This window comes from Adiantum capillus-veneris, chromosome 22 (assembly GCF_014529385.1).
Source record: "Adiantum capillus-veneris isolate H3 chromosome 22, ASM1452938v2, whole genome shotgun sequence".
In the NCBI taxonomy this organism is placed as follows: Eukaryota; Viridiplantae; Streptophyta; class Polypodiopsida; order Polypodiales; family Pteridaceae; genus Adiantum; species Adiantum capillus-veneris.
In genome coordinates this window covers 20,184,783-20,207,139 of record NC_140952.1, presented here as the reverse complement: position 1 = coordinate 20,207,139, position 22,357 = coordinate 20,184,783, and the positions used below count along the sequence as shown (strand labels likewise).

At 44.4% G+C, this 22,357-nt stretch overlaps 1 pseudogene; it reads right to left on the bottom strand.

The window, feature by feature from the left end:
* Nucleotides 1–1,879: 1,879 nt before the first annotated feature.
* On the bottom strand, nucleotides 1,880–2,728 carry LOC147429001 (uncharacterized; annotated as a pseudogene).
* Nucleotides 2,729–22,357: the final 19,629 nt, after the last annotated feature.

Here is a 22,357-nt window from a genome sequence, read left to right as displayed (position 1 = left end):
CCAGCAAATCCTCGATGGATAAGCACAAGCAAGATAATGTGGTTGGCCATCTCCCACTTCGGACCTTGAATCAGAATTTTGATATGCCACCTTCGACCAAATGTTCTCTTTAAGTTGACTCATGGGTGCCCACAATAATCATTTTTTCTCACGGCCACCATTGGCTGCATATGGCCACCCCTTCTATTTGCTACACAAGCGGCCTCGTTGCTTTCTCCCTGCCTCAAGCCACCATTCCATCGTTTTCTTTACTCGTGGATGTATCCTTGATCCTGAGCATGGCTAGCTTCTTGCACCCTTACACCACACAGAGCCCTCGTGTTCACAACCGGCCTTCCCTTTGCTTATCAGCCAATGGACTCCCTCTCGCTCAAGGTCGAGCTCACCTCTTCATGTGGCCAGGCCTCAACTCCGTAGACCCTGGATTCCTCTCCCCCTCCTGCTTTAGATGCATCAATTTGAGATGCAGCCATTTCTAAGGGGTCCCCCACAGCTGCCAAATATGATCCTGATGACTGTGTGCCAGCCCACAAAGACAAAGATGCAGGTGCGGCTGCTGCTGCTGATGTTCTTACGTTTTAGCTTTCTCGGTGGAACTTCATGTCTTATGATCGCGAATAGCCCTGAGGGGATATGAAAACACTTGCAATGACGGCCTTGAGGGATGTGGCAGACAAACGGAGCTGCAACCTGGCTTCATCAAGGGCACCCCACCCAGCTTCCCGTTGAGAAGATCCTTCACCTCCTGCAGCTCTTGGCCCCCTTTGGCCAATAGCGACCTCGCTATTGGTCGCCTCCCCTTGCAAAACTGGCTGCACTCCTTTTCTACTCCGTATGGCCACCTCCCAGATGGCGCTCCACTCCCTCCATGCAGTCTGCAGTGCTCTCTAGAGCCGCCCCCCACTCGACTGGCCACCCTCTCCCCATGCGAAAGTGCCTGCTCGTTTTTGTCAATTCCAGGCTTCACCTTTAGCTTTAACAAATATCGAGCTTGGACCCTTTCACATGCTCCCATTGTAAGAGAAACCTTAACTTGGCCATCCCGCTCACCTTTAATTGCCTGCTCCAAACTCTAGGTTTTCCAAAAACTGCCTTCTTTCAACGTCATATGAGCGCAGAGACAACATAGTCGAGATCCCCCATATCCATAGCATCATAAAGAAAACTCTATGCCATAACCAAAGCTTCACGCCCTTTGGTGAATATAGTCGACTTCACATAATACTTTCCTGGATGATGAAATCTCGGGCGGGAGAGGTGACGACTGCTAGGATCGTCGACTAGCTAGAGCCACCCACAACCTCAATATGTCATGATATTATTGAATGTGATGAAATCCACCAATCTCTAGCACTTCTAGATATCCCGATCAGTTGAGTTTGAAAATCACCTTTGACCTGTCAAAAGCCACATTTGACGTACCCATTCCGACGATACATGTTGTACCTTGCATCAAGCAACCTCTCAAGCATCGTACCATCTTCTTGCAAACCTCCATGCCTGGGCTTCTTGCACTTCCATAGGTCGACACAGTTTGGCCGTAACATCATTGCCCACCCCGTGATGCTCAACCATAGCATTATTTAGGTAAAATAGGTCTGTATAGAGAGAATGATATAACATGGATATATAGACTGCATAAGAAATAGTGGCTATATAAATAAGATAGAGATAGAGAGAAAAGCATCTACTACTGCATCATCTGCCAGGATCAAATGGAAAGCTCGAGGCGCATGGTGTAGAGTCCACCTGGATCAAAAAGAAAACATTGGCCGTGTCCATCCACCTATAAAGCATGCACATTGAAGCCCCTCTTTGCACTTGTAGGCCAATAGACACACCACCCTTCCAACTCTCCATAGCATGGAGCTTTGTCATCCTACATCCATAACCCTTCTTGCCAACCATAAGCATACTTGCGATCACTTGAAGCACTGGTACTACAAGCCGCTATCATGTCATCTGCTAGAGAACCCTCCATATCATCATCTTTATCATATGAGCATTGAAACCTGCATAGTACACCTTGCAAAGCAACCTACAACAACATAGCTATCAATAGCATAGCATGAAGCAACAATACCCTGCCATTTGCCTCCACCTGCTGCATAGCCAAGCAAACCTGATCCCTTTGCAAACATGTATCCAAACCCTCTGTAAATGGCTCCAAGGCCACCTTTTCATACTCAAGAGCATGACCTGCTAAAGATTTATCCTTTTCTTCAAGCACCTCATCACCTGCAAGGTTGGTGGCACCTTCCTCTTTGCATGGAACCTCTCTCTTACAGGCTGCACCTGTATCAGTTTCCATAGAGTCATCTGCCGGAGCTAGCTCTCCACGGCTACACACAAACTCTGAAACTTCAAAGTACACCTCGACATGCCCATCAAGGCAAGGTTGCCCCACCCCCTGCATAGATGCATCACTTCGACATATCTTTGCTTCTGTTTCTCGCTCCTGCAAGTCATCCTCAAAAACCTGCTCTTCAACTAGGTCTGATGCACAATCAAACCATACTTATTCCTCCAATAGGGACTCACCATCACCAGACACAAGATAGGGCTGCTCGACTAGCCTGTTCACACAAGGCATCTCCACACTTGCACTATGCTCCTCTTTTACCTTCAAATGACTGGTAAGCAACTCGTATACATCTTGCTCCACTTCATATACATGAAAAACATCATAACTTTCATACCTAGAAGACAGGAACTCCGTTTCCCACATGCTATCTGTGTCCAAAGCACTCCTAGAGCTTTGAGAACTTTTGAACTCCTCTTCTGATCTTGTCGGTTCCTGCACCTTTGCTGTCAGCCTCGTTGCTGGATCTAGAACTGACACCTCTTCTTTAAGATCTTCTATCACCTCGTCCCCTTGAGCAAGAAAGCTGGGTGGCACTCTGAATATGCCTCGCTGTATCTTTTGAGACGTGGTTGGCACTTCTTCTACCTCTCCTATCTTGGCATCAACTTCACGTGCTTTGATCACATTCATATCAAAAAAAGAAAGGGCTGTTACCTCTTGATGCTCATCGATTTGTTTGGGCTTAGATCCACTTACTACCATGACTGCCGACTGTAGCAATCCTGCCTCCATCTCCTTCTTCATTTTTTGACTCTTTGCTCTGGCAACTTTGACAGCTTCATCAAAGGTCCTTGGATCTTCATACTCCACCCTCTCACGAACATAGGGATGCATGCAAGATAGAAAACTTTCCAGCTTAAAGTATCCCACATGGGTTGCTTGGGTAGTAGCCGCAAAATCCCCCCAATAAGCTTCAAATTTATCAACAAAAGCATCAAAATTTTCACTTACCTCCTGTTGCAAACCTTTAATCCACTACAAGAGGTTGTGTGCTCTTGTGACGTTGTTAGCGACGGAAATACACTGGGTTTTTATAACCCCCGACGTCGCTAAAACCGTCGCTAATAGCGTCGCTACGAGAGCGTCGCTATAAGCGTCGCTATATAGCGACGCTCATAGCGACGGTTATAGCGACGTTTACACAGAAGTCTATAGCGACGCTCATAGCGACGCTACAGAGCCATAAATAGCGACGCCCGAGAGATTTTTTTTTTGGTGACAGGGCATTGAATGCCTTGCCACCCATCAACCATATTGTACTTGATTCACTTTTTAAAAAAAGTGCAAGGGTAGATAATAGACCCAAAATGTTGGAATTAGGGTTGCAGAGAAACACACACAGCTTGGAGAAGACGAAGGAAGCTCAAGGCACACGATAGAGAGTATGTTACTTAGTGTGCAATGAAAAGATAGATAGCCCTAGAGTGATGGGCGTATATACAATGCACGGGGGAAAAAACCTCCTAAAGAGGGAAAAAATGCCCCGGCGGTCCTAGTGTGTTCACACACATCACTACCACATGTATATGGTAACAAATCCCCCCTAGAGTGATGCGGTGAACGAGAGCTGGCACATGAGTAAAGGGAAGTGCCATGCCCTGAGGACAGGATCAGTCCACAAAGGGGAGTAAGCCCAAAGCTTTGCGGAAAGCTTCAAGCTTCTCACGAGACAATGCCTTTGTGAAAAGATCTGCAAGGTTGTCCTGTGTTGGCACATAAGCCAAGTTGATCTCTCCTGCTGAGAGCCTCTCCCTGACATAGTGGTAATGCACCTCAATGTGCTTTGTGCGAGCATGAAAAACTGGGTTCCTCGCAACTGCCAATGCGCTCTGACTGTCAGTGTAGATAGTGTTGGCAGTGTCCTGTCCAACACCCAAGTCAGCCATAAGGCGTCTGAGCCATACACACTCAACCGTAGCTGTGAAGACTGCCCTGTACTCAGCCTCACAACTCAAAGTGGCCACAGTAGGTTGCTTCTTGCTCAACCATGATATACATGAACTGCCAAGCATGAAACAAAAACCACTTGTGGACACTCGCGTGTCAAAACAACCAGCCCAATCTGAGTCCGAAAAAGCATGTAAGTCTGGCGGCAATGATCCCCCCTTGGGATAAAACAAGCCAAGATGTAAAGTGCCACTAAGGTAGCGGAAAATCCTCTTGACAGCCTGCCAATGCTTAGACCCTGGGCTATGCATAAATCTGCTGACCTGCGAGACTGCAAACTGAATATCTGGCCTCGTGTTGCATACATAAATGAGGCAGCCAACAGCAGTTTGGTAAAGAGTGACATCAGCAGGATCGCTAGCATCATGTAGACTCAACTTCAAACCTGTTTCCATGGGAGTGGCAATAGGTTTGCAATCCTCAAGTCCAAACTTACATAGCAATGTCTCTATGTAACTTTTCTGACACAAGGCAATACCACCATCACACTGCTTAAACTGTATACCCAAGTAATGATGCAACAGCCCCAAATCTTTCATCTTGAAAGTAGCATTCAAAACAGCCTTAAATTCAGCAATATGTCTCTCATTTGGTCCAGTGATCAGCAAATCATCAACATAAAGAACCACAATGAGAAATACATCATCCTCACGCTTTACATACAATGTGCTTTCTGTTGGACTGTTACGAAAGCCTCGTTTAACCAAATGAGTGTCAGCTTTCTCATACCAAGCACGAGGAGATTGCTTCAACCCATACAAAGCCTTCTTACATTTGCACACTTTGTCCTCTTGTCCTTTTATGACAAAACCGCGAGGCTGCGTTACATAAACTTCCTCAAATATGTCACCATTCAAGAAAGCAGTAACAATGTCTAATTGATGTACATCCCAACCAAAATGAGCTGCCAATGCACATAGAAAACGCACAGTAGTCATACGACAAGTGGGAGCAAAAGTCTCTTCATAATCTATGCCTTTTTGTTGTGCATAACCCTTTGCAACAAGTCGAGCCTTATGGCGATCGATCTCACCATCCGGCTTGCGTTTCAACTTGTAAACCCACTTTGTACCAATGGCCTTTTTGCCAGGAGACAAATCACATAAAGTCCATGTGTCATTCTCTATAAGTGCATCATATTCTGATTTCATGGCAGCAATCCAATTTTCTGAATTCTGTGCTTCATCAAAAGACAGAGGCTCCTCAACATCATGTAAACTAGACACAGCCAAGGCATAACAATCTGATGCATAAGATGCATGGCGAGAGCCTGAACGAGTACGACTAGATAAAGGTGCATCCAATTTACTGTCACGCAAAGTGTGCACCAGCCATTTTGGCATACCTCTAGCCTGCTCATTTTCAGCCCTTTCCTCATCAAGTACATCATGTACATCTGCATCAGTAATAGGCTGTTCTAAAACATTTTCAGAAACCCCCATAGGCTGTACATTTGCCTCATTGGAACTTACATTCGTATTTCCACCACTGAAAAGAGGCAACAAAGTGTCATAAATGTCCTGTGAGCTTACATTACTGTCTCTAGTACATGACAACAAGGGCTGAACAGAATCTTCCACAAACACTACATCCCGTGAAACCAGAATACATTTTGTTTGCGGATGATACAACCTGTAACCTTTGCTTTCAGCACTATAACCAACAAAAATACATTTGACAGCCTTATCATCCAGTTTTCTGCGCTGCACTTGTGGCACCAAAGCATATGCCAAACAGCCAAAAACACGCATGTGTTCAATAGAAGGCTTTCTATCATGCCATGCTTCATATGGAGTAATAGACTGCAAAGCTTTCGTAGGACACCTGTTAAGTACATAAGTGGCACACATGATGGCCTCAAGCCAAAAAGAATGCGGCAAAGCTTGACTTTTGACCATACATTGTGCCATTTCCGTTAGTGACCTGTTTTTCCTCTTAGCAACACCATTTTGCTGAGGTGTATAAGGCACTGTACATTGGTGTTTTATCCCACGACTAGCCAGAAATGCATTAAATTCATGAGACATATACTCCCCCCCTCGATCGGAACGGAGGGTGCCCATAGTACATTTTGAGACATTTTCAGCCATAGCCAAAAATTGTTTGAAGCACATAAAAACTTCGGACTTCGCTTTAAGTGGAAATACCCATGCATGCCTGGAGTAATCATCAATGAAAGTCACGAAGTACAGGTAATTGCCCAAGGACGGAGTTTGCATGGGCCCACAAACATCACTATGCACAAGCTGCAACCTGCATGTGGCCCTAACTGAACCATCCTTTGGAAACTTAGAACGCTGCATTTTACCCAGAATACAGCCTTCACAAACATGTTTGACAGGTGCTTCAAGAGGCGGCAAAGAAGCAACCATATCAGATTTCTGCAAACGCAGCAAACTGGCAAAATTCAGATGACCAAAACGTGCATGCCAAAGTTTTGCATCTGAAATAGCCCTTGAATCTGCAACAGCATTTGCAAAATTTTGTCCACACTTGTCATACAAAGTGAGCTTATACAGCCCACGGCACAAAAGCCCAGATGCAACAATTTCATCACCAAAACTGAGATCATGAACTGTACATCTGTCATCCACAAATTTGACTACAAGTCTAAGTCTAGCAAGTGCGGATACAGACAAGAGATTCTTCTTGATCCCAGGTACATAAAGTGCATCAACAAGTGTGAAGGAACTGCCATTAGCAGCAGTGAGTACAATCTTTCCAACTCCCTGAACTGGATAAGAGGCGTTGTTGGCACAAGTGACTGAATTCCCATGAGGGACAGACTCGAGAGAGGTAAACAATGCACGATGTGAGGTAATGTGCTTTGTAGCACCACTGTCGAAATACCACCCATGTGAATCTGCAGCAACTGACAAGCATGCATCATGGACAGCAGGATTGTAAGTGCACTCTGCGCTAAAAGCCCATTCTGCATCAACATCAGCATCACAATCTCCTTTCACAGAAGACTCAACAATGGCTGCATTTGTAGTGGAACCAGCATTTGCAGTGGAACCACCCTCTTTCTTCTTAGCCTCTTTGGCCTTCAACTTAGGACATGACTTGATCAAGTGATCATTGGCTTTACAATAATGGCAACGCATCTTCTTTTTGCCCTTATCACCAGAATTGCCAGACGAAGTGCTGCCACCAGAAGCATTAGGAACAGAATTTTTGCCACTCGCAGCAGAACCATAAGAAGTGGCTGCATTACTGTTACCACCCTTTCTTTGAGAAGCAATAAAAGCCTGTTCAACTGCACGCTGCCTAGTCCTGTTTTTTCTAGAAAGTGACTCTTGCAACAGCAATGTGCATAATGCATCAAGCTTGACAACTTCAGGATTTCCTTGGGTCATGAGTCTCCAAGTACTAGCAAAAGTCTGGTAGGAATCTAGTAAGGCATCAAGAACAGTCTGCACAAGGGAACTGTCCGAAATGACTTCACCTGCAGAAATGAGTTGCTCATTGATATCCTTGACACTAGCAAGGAAAGTGTCCATATCATCTTCCTCATGCATAATCTTCGACTCTAGCTCTTTACACAGCAAAGCAATTTTAGCCTCATTGCGGCTTGCATAAAGACCTGCTAGAATATCCCAAGCCTGTTTTGCAGATTTTGCTGAACGGATGTGAGGAATAATGGTGCGCTTCACAGACAACGCAATCAATGCATGAGCCTGCGCATCCTTAACATCCCAACGAGCTTGTTCTGCCGTAGGCAAAACAACTCTAACAGCTGCAATCCTTGCAGCAAGACCTGCAACATCCTCAACATCGCCTACATCTTCAGAACCAGGACGTACATCAATGCCCTGCACAATGTTCCAGACACCTTTTGACACAAGAACATGTTGCATCATATAAGCCCACATAGGGTAGTTGTCCCCATCCAACCTGTCCTCAGCAGCAAACATCTTGAACACATCTGTGTTGTTGTTGTCAGCCATGGTAAATGTTGCACCTGATGTGAAAACTGCCCGAAAATAGGAGAAATGGAGCGGGAACAACTTGTGCTATATAGCACAAACCGTAGAAGACTATAAGGCACCTGTTATGCAGAAAGTGGCACTGACAGAAAATCTGCACAAAATGACGAAATAGCCTGTGCAGTACTGCCCGTAGTGGAAACGGAGGCCGAAATGAGCCCAAATCAAAATTCTGAGCAGACCAAGCTCTTCGAGCTTACCCAAAATATTTGTCAACCTGCGAACGCTCGCTAAAGCTCACTGAAATCGGAGAAAGTGAGCAGGCGTGTGCTGGAGCAGCTGGCGACTAAGCCCGGGAGGACGTGACCTGCTCTGATACCAATTGTTGGAATTAGGGTTGCAGAGAAACACACACAGCTTGGAGAAGACGAAGGAAGCTCAAGGCACACGATAGAGAGTATGTTACTTAGTGTGCAATGAAAAGATAGATAGCCCTAGAGTGATGGGCGTATATACATTGCACGGGGAAAAAACCTCCTAAAGAGGGAAAAAATGCCCCGGCGGTCCTAGTGTGTTCACACACATCACTACCACATGTATATGGTAACACAAAATAGTCACCCACAAGACGCATTGTTTGCAAAATTGACAAGCGTAAAATTGACAATTGTACACATCATAGGCAAAATGAATTGATTGGCAAATGTAATAATGACAATTGTACAACATCATAGGCATAAAGAATTGATTGGCAAAATGAACAGGGGTGACAAATGTAATAATGTACATGGTTCAAAAAGACATATAAAATCCGTCTCATGATACATAAGCTATGAGAAACCCTAAACTAATGCTATCTAGCTACGGCTAAACTGACGTCGTCTAGTCAGACGTCTCATCGCGTCCAAGCGGCGTATCTGTCGGATTCTGCAAAAAAAGACAATAAGACAGCTTTCAGTAAGTATAAACATATAACGACATTTATAAAAAAATACAAAAAATAGAAAAGAGTAAACCCTAATACTAACCATGCCGCCGCGAGAACTGAGAATGTCCATCAGGGCGTTTAAGCCCTTCCTGCCTGCGTACTCGCGCTCGTACGGTGTGGGATCACGTCTTGTCATCGACCACTGTCAAAACATACAAAGATTTCATTATGTTAGAATTAAAAAACTCATAAACCCTAAACTATCGAACATAAAGAGCAATGCGAAAACACTTACAAAATCGGCCTCAAATGATGCCTATCCACCGCTCCCCAAGTGGTGCGAGCTCCCTGCCTCTACTCGCGCTCTGGCTGCATCCTTTTGTTGCTTCCACTTGTCGGGATTCTCGCGCGCTGCTTACTTCGCATTCTTCCAATCTTCTTTGGCCAGCCAATCTGGCCTGTTCCACCCATGCTTGATTGCTTTTTGCACTTCGAAACGCTTGTGTTTGCAGTATTCGCGCATTCGAATCTTCATCAGGTCTTCATTGAAGCGCTGATCCCGTGTTGGAACGGGAAACTCATCATGAAGTACGCTGATGACTCTGGCTTTTAAATCACTTGGTACTTCACTCCATTTGTTTAGTATGTAGTGTCTAAACAGCTGAGAGAAAAGACCACGCATGCGCGAGATCATCTTCTTGCCGTCATCATCCATGATGATGCCGTCGCTGAAGTCGACGGAGTAAGGCAAGCCCTCTGGCCGGTGACGTGTGAACCTGGGTGTCCCGGCAGGGGTCTCTAGCGGCGTGTCGATGGGCGTACGGACATCAGGTGTCTCCACCGGCGTCTGGGCCCCGAACCGATGAGTGTCGAGTGGGGTGGCTCCTGGCGGAGTAGGTAGAGGTGTGTAGCTGGTAGGAACAGTCAGCCGCGCGAAACCTGGCGTAGATGGCGATGCTTTGGTTGGTGTGGGGGCGGGCAAAGAAGGGGAGGGTAAAGAGCCTCGTCGAACACAAGGCGGTGTGGAGGCATCGGCGGCGGAATCCCCACAACAACCGCCACCGCCACCACTAGAGCGCCGGTGTCTAGACGAGTGTGAAGATCGTCTCGTCGACAAGCTTCGGAGCGCGCCGAATGCTCCGAAAGAGAGGGAGATGCGGATGGAGTAGGAACGCGCGATGATGCGCCAGAGCGATGAAGCTCCACGTACCACTGTCTCTGCTGCGGTGACAAAGAAGAAAGAAACTCCTCATCATCCATACCTGCATTAAACACACGAATGTTTAAACTTAATATTGAATGAATAGAGTAGACAATGACGCAAAGACCATTAAATACAATGACGTAATGACGCATATAAATACAATGACGCAATGAATTGAGTGATAGAAGAGGAAATTTGAAAACTCAGAATTTTGAATCAAAAGATGTGAGCGCGAGTAGAAAAGAGCGTTATACACCATGGAAGGTACTTAGAGAGCCAGAGCTTTTACAACACGGAGCAAAATTGTTCAAATACAATATTTGTGGCTTTAAGAGATCTCTCTCTCATCCTCGCATAACTCAGCATAACTTCCTATATCTATATAGAGCTCTCCGTTTAAACACATATCCTCTGTTTCATTTTGTAGCTCCTCTGCATGCACCCCATATAGAGTAGTAGCATCTTGATGCTCGTCTGGCACCACCGCAGCGGCTTCTGATTGAGCATCTTCTTTGATCTCCTCCATTGATGCCGTTGTGATTGGCACATGGTAGCCTTCATACGTCCTTGCACTACGAGAGGCTACCTCTATGACATACCACCAGTTTGATGTAGACTTTGTAGGATGAAATATTACCTGCCAGAGCCACATAACTTACATGAGAGATTTCAAGCACATAACTTGTAAAAGGGGGATGTTAACTATTTACATACTTACTTGTTCACAATGCTCGGGTAGTACGAAAGTGTCTCCTAGGTCAGTCCATTTCTTAGTAGAATCCACCTCAAGAAAACCAAACTCTCCTCTACGCACAGTAGCGTTGCGACCCTCCATGATTATCTTGAACCATTGCACGTCGAACAAGTCGACAAAAAATCCTCTGTAATCGATCCTCAAAATCTCTTGTAGCGTGCCGAAGTAAGTGAGTTCCGCCACCACAGGATCTGCATCAGAGGAACGTCGTCGACTAGACTATTCAAATTTTGCGGCCATGATTCCACAATCTTGAGTAAAACGCTTTTTGTCAATCCGTTCCACCCTAAAATGTCGACCTTTACACCATGCTGCTGTGTATGACTTATACTACAACGAACAAAGATTATGAGTGGCCGTTCAAACGTTTAGTAATAAAGTCACTAGCTAGTCGTACATTGCAAACTTACCTTGGTCGCGCAACCCCGAGAGTACTCCCACTCTTCCTCAGTCACTTCGTCACCGCATTGTTGTGCGCTTTTCAATTGGTTGTGCAACCATCTTAAGCTCATGAATGTTGGTAGGCTCTCCAGACCCGTCGGATAGTGCATCGGTGATCGTCTTCCCCGTCTCCACTCGATTCGTGCCCTTTGTCGCTCTTGCTTTGCATCCTCATATTGTGAAATCCACTTTTGCATCACTGGATTGTGAAGCATGCAAAATCGGTTGATTTTAGCCTCTAGATCTTCCGTCATCTTCTTCTCAACACCGAGATTGCACATGACAATCCCAGATATGCGCTCATCATCTATGGTTCTCCATAGCGTGTTCCGGGCTTTATCAAATCCGTCTAGCCACTCTCCAATGTACACTAGGGACTCTGATACCAACCAACTTTCTACCATGCTACCCTCCGGGAGTGCCTTTTGATGCACATATCCCTTAAGCGTTTTCATGAAACGTTCTAAGAAGAACATCCATCTGGAATGAACTGTGCCAGCTATTTCCACCTCATCAACTATGTGAACAAGAAGATGCACCTGAATGGTTAGCATGGTAGTAGGAAAATGTTTCTCAAACATGCACACAAGCTCCGCAGCATTTAGTTTGGCGAATGGTATGGAGTCTACGTTGATCTCCTTTTGTGAGATCCATTGCACCAGCTTTGCAAGTTTGTAGATTGTGTTACGGATGTCGAGAGACAAACATCCCTCAATGGCAACCGGTAAAATAAACTATAAAGTATGTGTAGCAATGATATTAAAGTCCACATTTTATGCAATGATATTAAAGTCCACTATGAACGTACCTGACATATTTTATGCCAATCGTGTGACTTCAAACCGGTAAGCTTTCCTTCTTTAGTAAAACACGTTCGGAGCGAGTGCATTACGCCAGTGGGGGTCCGCAAAGATCGAATGGTCTCTTTTACTTTGCGTTCTTGGGCTCCTGTGAAAATCCATGGTGCTTTAGGGAGTTTTATCGATCCATCAGACGCTGTTTGCGGCCAATATTGCTCCATACGATCCACATTTCTAAGGTCAACTCTGGATCCCAAAGTATCTTTCTTGCCGGTCAGATGGTCCCATAGTAGATTACCCACATTCTTGAATATGTGCATTGGATCGAGCAAGTGATTGATCATGAGTCGGGGCCAGTATGGTAACTCGTACCATAGAGATAGTCTCTTCATCCCTGGAGGCAATCCGTCATCGCACATCTCCTTCTGCTCTAACCATGCTTGTGCAGACATCCTTGGTGGCTCTCTTCCCAAAAAGCCGTCGCGTAACACATGATTCTCTGGAAGATACGCTTGATGACCTTCGTAGATTTGCTTCTTCAGTGAGGGCGCCCTACGTGCATTCAGTCTCGGTCCACATGTGACACATGCTCTGTATCCGCTTGTTTGAAGCCCTGCATGTATACACATGATAATAGATCAACTATGGGAAAAAACAAGATTTACAGTGTCTGAGTGAGGAGTGTCAATAGATCACCTAAGCATTCTGTTAGCCCAAGATAGTCATGCATGGTCCACATTAGAATGCCTCTGATCAAAGCATTCCGTCGTCCTGTGTGTCTGCTCATATCCACCACCTCTATGCCAATCCACAATTGTTGTAGCTCTTCCAATAGTGGACGAAGATACACATCCATATTCTCCACTTTATATCGCCCTGGCACAATCAAGCTTAGCCATAGGTGCCCCTTCTTCGTAGTCAACCACGGGGGAATGTTGTAGTTGACGATGACAACGGGCCATACACTGTAAGATGTTGATCTTTGACCAAATGGATTTACGCCATCCATAGCCAGGCCTAAGCGCAAATTTCGAGCTTCCCTGGCAAAATCCGACCATGTTCCATCTATATGTTTCCAGGCTACGCAATCTGTAGAAATTCGTAGCACACCATTCGAAGATTTATTCTCCTCATGCCATGATGCTAGGGCGGCCATGGACTTACATTCGAAGAAATGCTTGATGCGAGGAAGCATAGGAAAATGTCGCAAAACCTTTTGTGGAATTTTTGTCCCGTGGAGATCTACTCGATATCTTTCGGAATCACATTTCGGACACTTCTCCATGTCTATGTATTCCCCTCTGAAAAGAATGCAGTCATTAGGACAAGCGTGGATAGAATTGTAATCCATCCCCAAGTTTCGCAAAATCTTTCTTGCTTCATCTCGGGAATCTGGCATCACATTGTCATATGGTAGTATGTGCTCTTTAAGCAATCTACACAACATAAAAATACGATACAGTCGTGTAAAAATCTATCAGATCATTATACATTTAGAGTTTTATTAAAGTAAACTAATTGTAATAGATCACCTAAAAAGCGCTATGACGCTAGTGTCACTCCATCCAAACTTTGCCTGCATGTTGAGAAGAACCAGGAGTGCTTTCAATCTAGACATACGTGCTCCATTATACAATGGCGTATCGGCTTCACTTTTCATATCATCATAGATAAGCTTTTCTGAATCCATGATCGTCTCGATCATTTCATCAATCTCGGGCTCAAACATTGCCTCGTTGGGAATGTGCTCTGCATAATCATCCCCCGAGCTGTCAGAGGCTACATCTTGTGGCCTCACATATGCTGCTTGACCAAAGCGTGTGCGAACACGTATATTGGGTTGCAAGATTGCTGCTTGTTGGCCAGCGTCAGAGTCCGACGAGTTATAATTGGCAACAACTCGATCTATAATAGATGGATCGAACTCGCCAAATTCAAGAACGTGCTGCAAAGAAACACGTCTTGTCCATCGCACAACATGCTTGCATTGATTACAAGGACATAAGACCCTCGTTGAGAGATAGGTGTTTCGGTTGGACGGTCCCACATTCTCGTCACTACTCATAATGAGGATAAAAATCTTATAACCTGGACAACAAATTTAATATTCTATTGGCATTCTTCGTCTTATCTCTCTCTCTCTCTCTCTCTACCTCACATTCTCTAGTCATGTCCAATCCCCGCACACCGCGGTCTAGAGGTGCACGGAGATCAGAACCACCGGGTTATAATCTCGTCTTTATTGGTCAATACCTATATTTGTGGGTACAAGAAATCTACAGACCCACGTCTACATGATACTGCATGTAGTGGACAAAACCCCTTTGCCTCTTCTCTAGCTGTAGCACTTCACAGCATCTTAACATCTTTTCACAGTAGATCTTTTCACTGTTCGTCTAACTCTAAACTCTAAACCGTAAGTAATTCTTGCGTGGACTCGATCTAACGTAAATAAGCGTAAATCTAAATAAACGTAAATCTAACTAAAAATAAACCTAAATCTAATTTAACGTAAGTCTACATCTAACCTAATCTTTAACGTCTTTTGGGATAGTTTCCTACGACGTTAAAACTCTCTTCTTCTTGTGTGTGTGTGTGTGTGTGTGTGTGTGTGGGTAAACCTAAATAAACCTAAGTCTAATCTAATATAACATAAAACTAAATCTAACGTAAATTATGTTATATTAAAAACAAAGAACTAAACTAACAGGGATTATAAGAACCTTAAAACTAATTTAACACATAATTTTTCACATAACTCGGCAAGAGTTGGCATTCTCATCACTAAAGATGTGAGAGTTAACTTCCGGCGGTGACGCTGCCTCATCTCCATCCACATCTGATGAAAGTAATTGGCCCTTTGGACCGTTCTTGCTCTTGTTACTAACTTTGAAGTTGCTGTTGAATGACTAGAGGTTGTCTAGATGGTCATTGTCGGGGATGTAGTGACTCTTGCCGCCCTGAAGATCCACCTTCTTCCCTATCTTCTGAAGACATTTCACTAGTACTTTTGGATCGACGGAGCCCACCATGAGTGAAGGCAGCAATACCCTATATTCCATTGAGGGCTTTCTTCACCTGCTTCATGCAGGCATCGCAGTTTATGGAGACCTAAATCTAATCTAATATAAGGTAAATCTAAATCTAGCGTAAATAAACGTAAATCTAACTAAAAATAAACCTAAATCTAATTTAATTTAACTTAAATAAACCTAAATCTAATTTAACGTAAGTCTACATCTAACCTAATCTTTAACGTCTTTTAGGATAGTTTCCTACGACGTTATAACTCTCTTCTTCTTGTGTGTGTGTGCGTGTGTGGATGTGTGTGTCAATAAAAAGAGATAAATGGTATAACCTTTCTATCACCCATGCCAAGTATGATAGATTGGTTCTGCCATTTCCCTCTTGAATAATAGGTCTTGAGTTCAACTCCTCATCGGCTAGATCTTTAGGTCTTTTAATTTTAATTAGTTTTCTACGACGTTAAATTAGTTTCTCTCTCTTTCTCTCTCAATGTGTGTGCGTTTATTTGTTTATGCATGTTTTCTCTCTCTTTTCCTCTCTCAATGCATGTGTGCGTTTTTTGTTTATGCATGTTCTCTCTCTCTTTTCCTCTCTCAATGTGTGCGTTTTTTGTTTATGCATGCACTCTCTCTCTTTTCCTCTCTCAATGTGTGTGTGCATTCTTTGTTTATGTATGTGTGTGTGCGTTTTTGTTTATGTTTGTACTCTTTCTCTCTCTCTCTCTCTCTCTCTCTCTCTCTCAAAAACACTATGTGTGTGTGTGTGTGTGTGTGTGAGAGACAGAGAAAGAGAGAGAGAGAGAGGGAGAGAGAAAGAGGGGAAGGGAACATGAGAGTGAGGAGAGGGAAGGAGCATACCTGGCTCTCCTTCCTCTCCTCGTGTGTGTGTGTGTGTGTGTGTGTGTGTGTGTATGGAGAAGAAAGAGAGAGAGAGAGAGAGAGAGAGAGAGAGAGAGCGTTACCTGCTCCTTGCTTGAGGGCGCCGAAAAACTCAGATGTGAGATCTGAGTTTTTGGGCGCTCTCTGTTATTTTTTTTAGCCCAGCCGGCGTCGCTATGAGCGTCGCAAATTTACTTGTAAATTTGCGACGCTCATAGCGACGCCGGGATTTTTTTTTTTGAGCGTCGCTAATATGAATAGCCTCTTGTAGTGATCTTTGCATTTGCTACTGAAGCTGACACCACCTTTTGATACCTTTGTAGAAAGTGCTCTCGAAATCTGATCCAAGTCTGCTTGTGTGCATCTTCTAAGCCATCGAACCAAACTTTTGCTTTACCTCGCAGCACCAAAGGTAGAGTCTGGAGCTTTGCTTCATCACCTGGCATCCGCAGTACTGTCAGCATAAATAGCTCAAAATCGGCTATCCAGTCGTCTGCATCTTCATCTCCTTTGAACACCGGACCAAATTCCTGCTTCATCTTGATTCACAAACACCTTGTTACGAAGCAATCAGTGGATCCTCAGTGGGGGCACCACAAGATGGAAAGGGGGAAGTCGGAAAACCACCAGCACACTCATTGAATGCCTCTCTATAGCCGAGTGATCTCACAGCACCCCTATCCCCTAGTAAACACACACCTAGACTCACAATCTGCAAACGACTATTTCCCATTGCTCGAACCCAACCAACCCTAACTGTGTACATGCGGCCACAAAGCAAGCAATATTAACCCTATCCTATAACCTTCCACATATAAGCACCTCAAAATTGGCCAATACATAGACCCCTACACAAATCCCTCGCATGCACCACTCCCTCTCACACACTTATACTCGACAAACAACTAGACTCAAGAGCAAGAGGAAAGATTGACATAAGTGGGGGGGGGGGGGGGGGGGGGGGGGGGTTATAAATCTTTCAAATATGGATGTATAGAGACAAAGGCCATGGGCAAAACGACCCTCCTTTGGCATAGGATCTAGCAAATCCTCGATAGATAAGCACAAGTAAGATAATCAAACTTCGGACCTTGAATCAGAATTTTGATATGCCACCTTCGACCAAATGTTCTCTTTAAGTTGACTCATGGGTGCCCACAATAATAATTTTTTCTCATGACCACCCTTGTCTGTATATGGCCACCCCTTCTATTTGCTGCACAAGCGGCCTCGCTGCTTTCTCCCTGCCTCAAGCCACCATTGCATCGTTTTTCTTGCTCGTGGATGCATCCTTGATCCTGCACATGGCTAGCTTCTTGCACCTTTACACCACACAGAGCCCTCGTGTTCACAACCGGCCTTCCCTTTGCTTCTTAGCCAATGGACTCCCTCTCGCTCAAGGTCGAGCTCACCTCTTCGTGGCCAGGCCTCAACTCCGTAGACCCTGGATTCCTCTCCCCCTCCTGCTTTAGATGCATCAATTCAAGATGCGCCATTTCTAAGGTGTCCCCCACAGCTGCCAAAGATGATCCTAATGACTGTGTGCCAGCCCCCAAAGACGAAGATGCGGCTGCGGTTGCTGCTGATGATGTTCTTAAGTTTTAGCTTTCTTGGTGGAACTTCATGTCTTATGATTGCGAATAGCCCTGAGGGGATCTGAAAACACTTGTAATGACGACCTTGAGGGATGTGGCAGACAAACGGAGCCGCAACCTGGCTTCATCAAGGGCACCCCACCCAGCTTCCTGCTGAGAAGATCCTTCACCTCCTGCAGCTCTTGGCCCCCTTTGGCCAATAGCGACCTCGCTATTGGTCGCCTCCCCTTGCAAAATTGGCTGCACTCCTTTTCTACTCCGTATGGCCACCACCCAGATGGTGCTCCACTCTCTCCATGAAATCTGCAGTGCTCTCCAGAGCCGCCCCCCACTCGGTTGGCCACCCTCTCCCCATGCAAAAGTGCCTGCTCGTTTTTGTCAATTCCAGGCTTAAACTTTAGCTTTAAAAAATATCAAGCTTGGCCCCCTTTCACATGCTCCGATCGTAAGAGAAACCTCGACTTGGCCATCCCGCTCACCTTTAATTGCTTGCTCCAAACTCGAGTTTTCCAAAAACTGCCTTCTTTCAACGTGATATCAGCGCAGAGACAACATAGTTGAGATCCCCCATATCCATAGCATCATAAAGAAAACTCTATGCCATAACCAAAACTTCACGCCCTTTGGTGAATATAGTCGGTTTCACATAATACTTTCCTGGATGATGAAATCTCGAGCGGGAGAGGTGACGACTGCTAGGATCGTCGACTAGCTAGAGCCACCCACAACCTCAATATGTCATGATATTATTGAATGTGATGAAATCCACCAATCTCTCTAGATATCCTCGATCAGTTGAGCTTGAAAATCACCTTTGACCTGTCAAAAGCCACATTTGACGTACCCATTCCGGCGATACATGTTGTACCTTGCATCAAGCAACCTCTCAAGCATCGTACCATCTTCTTGCAAACCTCCATGCCTAGGCTTCTTGCACTTCCATAGGTCGACACAGTTTGGCCGTACCAACATGCAGACCATGTATGCGTATTGGTGATTTAGAGTGCTTTTGGAGCTGGTTTGCTACATCCAGAGAGCTCAGTGTGAGCTTGGTTGTTCTCTTGCTTTCTGCATTTATGGTTTTCTCTCAATGATGAAACTGTGGGTTGAAAATTCCACCAAATTTATATGCATAAGTTGAGAGCGTGTTGTAGATGTATGCACTCTTGTGGACTCTCAAGATTCGAGAGGGATTCATCACATGTTATGCACATTGTTTCGTGCGATTGAGCAGATTTTGGAGAGTGTGGTGCATGAATTTGTAGAGAGTTTTGTAGGCATTTATGGTATGATTGCGAGTTGATTTTTTAGTTATTTTGGATGCTCATTTGTTGCATGCATTGATGCTCGTTTGTATTGCCATGTGGATGCACATGATGTGTGCTTTTCAATGACGATATTGTTTGTTTTGCAATGGCATATGCCCAGTGGGTTGATTTTCAGCTATTTTTGAGCATCAAATTGTGCCATATTTTGGTTGGTTTGCATCCAAGTTCTTGCTAGGAATTGCCTTGCTTGTAGAGTGTGGTGATGCACTTTGTGTTTTGGATTATAGGATTGTTTTCCAAATTCAGAGAGTTGAGACTTTGGGGCAGCTCATGTATTTTTGAGTGCGGAATTGTGCATGATTTGCTCATGGTTTTGAGCATGTTTACGACATGTATGGTTATCATGGTTAGATAGGCAGAATACTGCCAAAATTCTATCAAATTTTTTTGCGGTAATATCTTCAAGAGGGAGATTGTTGATGATAGATTCATTGGTTACTACATAGTGCTCTTAGATGGGAACATATTTTTGGCATCATTTGAGCGATTTTGCTCACTTGTCTCATTACATTGATCCCCATATTTGCTAAGATAGTTCTCTTAGATAGCTTATGCCTAAATGTATGTTGTATTTTGACTTGCTTGGTGTATGAGTTAGCTAGGATTTGGCTATTATCATTTGATTGATTGTGCTTGATCTTGTTCATAGGTTCCCTCTAGATTTGGCAAGGATATCATTGTCAGTGTTTACGCTTTTCCATACGAGGTTTGATGGTTCAAACTTCAAGCATTGAAAAGCAGGTATGTATGATGCATTGCCTCAGTTGGGGGCCAAGTGTTGCCACTACAGGGCATGGATGCTAGGCTAGAGTCTATGAGTGATGATGAATGAGAGGATTTGGAGGAGCTTGCATGTTTGATGATCATGTTACACCTCAATGAGTCTCTCTATCGCATCGGTTTGGATGCATATACAGCTAGAGATTTATGGTAGAGATTGTGTAATGCTTTTGATACAGATGAGTTTGGAGAGATGCCTTTTGTCAAAGGGAGATCTTGCAGACATAGAGATGCCGTGTGTTGGCATTGTGGTCATACATGACATGTACGCAAGCGTTGTTTTTGACGGATGAGACAACATAGGAGACAACACATGAGATATGCTATCACTTTGACTGATGTGAGAGTAGATGTGGCATATGAGGCTACACATGACGGAGATTTTGATTTTGCTTTCATGTTACTCCTAACTTTCTTATGTCGGGTTTTGATGACACATTACCTTTGCATTGGATACTAGATGCGAGTCCTAGATTTCATGTCACATTGAGTGGTGAGTGGTTTATCACATATGCTAGTGGTATGCTTGGACATGGGTGTCTAGTTGATGGTTCAATGCATGACATAATTGGTGCAAGATATGTCAAGCTATCATTACTGAGTGGTGCATCATACGTGTTGCAAAAAGATGTAGGCCATGTGCCAGGCTTGACATAGAGCTTGATCACTGTGAGTCAATTACGAGACAGTGGAGTAGTGTTGGACAAGCACTATTTGAGATTGCATCATGAATAGCTAGTCATAGCAAGAGATGCTAGTGTTGCCACAATTCATGCGATGTGAATACGTCACGTTCAACACATCATAGTCTTCCTGAGTACACAACCATGGAGAGAGATGAGGCATGTCTCCTTTGTGGATAGGCTACATGATGCTCTAGTTGGTGAGCATGTTGAGCCAATTGTGTAGTAGGGCTTGTCATTGAGGATTGAGCCATGCTTTAGTCATTTATGGATATGCTTAGGCCAAAGGCTGATGTGTTTGAGTTGAAGCTAGACATTGCTCTTAACTCACAAAGTTCACGATAGACAAATGCTTTTGGTGTGCATGTGATTTGCAATAAGCACGAGGATGGATTCCAAGGATCGGAGTCAAGGTGTCTAGATAATTGCAAGGAGTGGAGTTCTGAGCTAAATTTGACTGAGATGGTCAAGTTGGCAGAGATTTCCAGGATTGCATCAACATTTGGGAGTCTCATATACGAGATATGGATCTCGAGACCCAAGCTTGCATTTGCGATAGGTGCATTTGCAGTGAGAGCATTGAACCGTGCAATGATGATATTGGATTGGAGCATAGGGGCACTTGGCAGCGTATGGTAAGATACCTGCGGGATGTGTGCGGCTTTGGTGAGGAGTATGTGGTTGATTGCTCTATACTTCCTCTGCACTTTGAGCTAGATGCACACAAATTCAATGAGCCAATGGGCATTGACTGAGGTCATACTTGATGATGACCTTATATAGGTTTTGTACGGTATTCCTTTGTTTTCTCCCTCACGGCCACATTAGCCCCATATGGCCGGTTAGATCAGGCGTCCGCCCACTTCATTATGCACATAATAGACTAAGGGGGTTCACATATTCATAGTGAGATTTAGCCCTTGCAAACACAGGTCTCCTCTTCTTCTCTCTTCTCCATTTTTGCGCACGCGCGCGCGCACACACACACACACACACATTGTTGACAGACACTATAGGTTGGTCGATCAGATTTGTTTTGTTGGTTAATCGGATTGTAGTGAGTCGGACTGTAGTCAGTCAGATGTTGGTATGTCAGATATTGGCCTGTCGGATTTTGTTGGTCAGTCAGATGTTGCTTAGTCGGATTTTTCTGGTTAGTCAGATTCTGGTAGGTTTAGCCAGTTGAGGTTAAATCTATAAATTGTAATGTTCTTGGGGAGTTTTTTGGACGAGTCATATGAGAAATCAGTTATAAGTCTCTCTCTCTCTCTCTCTCTCTCTTCTTGCTCTCTCTCAATCTTTACGCAAGCAGTTTTGAGAGTCGTTCTCTGTGTTTTTCCTTGTTGAGGGTGTATGCCCTCAACACTTTGGCGATCACGGTGTTTAGTGATGAAGACTCATGCTTTCCTGTACTACTGAGGTGAGGCCATCTCTCCACTATCCACTTTCTGTGCGAGCAAGATTTCATCGTTCTCTCTTGCCAATACCCAATTCCATTCTTTGATTTCTCTTTCTATAGCGCTATCTGTGATTTATACTCCATAGCTTTCTCTGCATCACTTAGCGCAACCTGAAGAGCAAGCTTTCAGCCAAGCAGCCCACGACCTGTTATCTACATATTTGCATGAAGGACAAGCATTTGGAAGAGAGATGCTGCACCAGATTCGAATCAGAAGAAAGTTGTGCTAATGAAGATGG